Source organism: Hordeum vulgare, chromosome 3H (assembly GCF_904849725.1).
Source record: "Hordeum vulgare subsp. vulgare chromosome 3H, MorexV3_pseudomolecules_assembly, whole genome shotgun sequence".
Taxonomy (NCBI): Eukaryota; Viridiplantae; Streptophyta; class Magnoliopsida; order Poales; family Poaceae; genus Hordeum; species Hordeum vulgare.
The window spans coordinates 245,139,695-245,142,422 of NC_058520.1; positions in this window are offsets into that span (position 1 = coordinate 245,139,695).

Sequence of the window (2,728 nt, forward strand, 5' to 3'; positions counted from 1 at the left end):
AAAGAAGATCTTTGGACAACGCTTAAGGCAAATTTCAACCTACCGCCAGAGGAGGATCCGGAGAAGCTAGTTATAGAGGAATTGATCAAGTCTCGTGCTCTTAAGAAGATGGCAGAACTATTCAGGAGGTGGAAGAATGAGCTGAAAATGTTTGTCGACAAAGAAGAGACACCAGAATTCATCGGCCGGTTTGAGAAGATCAGAGATCAATGGCCCGCATTTGTGGCCCACAAGACATTAGAAAAGAGTAAGAAGATGTCAGCGACAAACAAGAAAAATGCTGCGAAGAAGAAGCATCACCATTGCAAGGGGTCAGGTGGTTACCTCAAAGTCCGACCTTTGTGGGACAAGGCTGAAAATGACCTGATTGCTAAAGGGGTCGAACGAAAGACATTGAGATGGCCAGACTGTTGCCGGACTTGGTTCTTCGGGGTTGGCGGAACCTTGGACCCTGTATCAGGGGAGTGCGTTAGGACGGAAGAGCAACTGCAAATACCCGTCAGGAAGCTTCAGCACTATATCGCTGCATCACAGGAAGGGGCATTTATTCCAGACAGAGAGAATGACGAGCTCACAATGGCCCTCGGGAATCCTGAGCACCCTGGACGGACACGAGGCACGCCAGGCTCCCTTCCGTGGAAGGCTGGGTTTCCGGACGCAGGGGGTTTCAAAACCCAGGAGAGGAGGAAGAAAGCGGAGCATAGCCAACTGCAGGCGCTGCACGAAAGGGTACAAGGGCTAGAGGAACGAGAAGAAGATCGCAACAAACGACCTGCCGAAGCTTCCCCTAAAGCTACCCCGCCATCTCAGCGGAGAAGCAGCATGGCTTCCACCGAGCAGACTCAGCAGCTGGAGCCCGTCTTCACGTGCTACCCCGTGGATGCTATCACAGAGTCTCAACATTGCCACCTTATGATGCGATGGATGACATTTAAAGTCAAGGCGGCTGTTGGCTCTGTTTTACCTAATGAACCTGGCCCAACCTACCACGGCCAGCCGATTCCAGAAGGATATGCTAGGGTGATGGTGGATCAAATAACAGAAGGATTTGAGGAGCTTGAGCTTGACCACCCTACGGGTGAAGGGGAGATTCGGCTGGATTCTTCTCTAAAGACTCCATGCCTATGGCGGAAGGAGCTCATCCACCTTCCGAACTGGATGCCTCTGCCTCCTCCTCCTCCTCCGGCGAGTCAGGGCCCGCCTCCTCCTCCGCGTCCTCCTCCGCCTCCTCCAGCGAGTGATCAGGGCACTCAGCCTCCTTCTCCGGCACATGACGGCACTCCGCCTACACCGGCGCGCCCGAGCAGCCAGCGGCCTCCTCCTTCTCCGCCTCGTCAACAAGGGTCGAAGAGACCCGCCGCCGCTCCGGCTCCTCCGGCGTGTAGTCCTTCTCCTCCGCCTTGTAAGAAAGGAAAGAAATTCTCAGCCGCTCCGTCTGCTCCGACGTGTAGCAGTACAGCCAGAGGCAGGCAATACAAATACGGTCCTTCTCTGAAGCCTCTACAGAAGTTACCATACGAGAGGAGCCCGGAGGAAAACAAGAAGATCGTGGAAGCCGAAGTGAAGAACTTCTTTGAAGGGGTGAAAGCAAAAAAAACATCCACCTTTGGAGTTGAAGATAGATCCGGTAAAAGCAAAGCGTACTCTGGCTGCCCTGAAGAAACCACCAAAGTCTCCGACGAAAGGAAACTATGAGTGCATTATTACAATGTCATTTATCGAAGCGCAGCGGTCGGGATATACTGTTAGTGATCAAAGGTTAGCAGAACGACGAGCTGGGAAAAAATTTGCCCAGCTCGGCGAACAAGCGAACCAATCGTTCCCCCCGCTCAAGGTGTCTAGCGATATCGTCGCTAATCATTCGGGGATCTTGTTGCCCGGTACAAATCTTGCAGATTACCTGCCCGATGATGCACATTTTGATTTATTGGAGGTGGACAAACACAAATACGTGTACGGAAAGCCTCTCGTCAAAGATGAAAGATCTCTAACAACGATGATGCGAAGATTCCAAGATTGGTACATGAAAACTTGCAAAGAGTCTGGGGGGAGTAATATTTTGACGCTGGGAGTTAGAAAGGAGCATGACCTCGTTGGACTTGAACTGTTGATGGTTCCATTTGAGGATTTCTTCCCGTTTTTAAATCTAAGGTCCCTCGATAAATTAATGATAACCTGCTACTACCTGTAAGTAGTACTACTTCTGTCATTAAGTCTCTATATATAGGTCAGCTCTTTCATTGCATGTATTTTTAATTATCCTCACTATATTATATGCAGATTGAAGATCGTCGAATTGAAGAAAAGACAAATCGGTAATATTGGGTTCATTAACACAAATCTCATAAATGCATTTATGATTAAATCTCAGGCAAAAGATACCGAGGCCAACCTGCTACAATCGTTTTTATTGAATCAAAACAAAGCTATAATACTCTTGCCTTACGAATTCCAGTGAGTGTTACTGTCTTGTGCATATTCGGTTTCCCTTATTAGTCAAGGTTATAGTAATGTAATTGATGAGTTATGCATGCGTGCGCAGCTTCCACTATATTCTACTAGAGATTAAGCTTGAGCAGGGACTAGTAACCGTCTTAGACTCGAGACGAAAATATCCCAACGAGTATGCGGACATGACTGAAATTCTAGAGAAGTAAGTTAAATCGATCATTATCGCACCATATCGGCAACTTTGTTCATTTCCTGATATCAAGTAATTGTTTTGTTT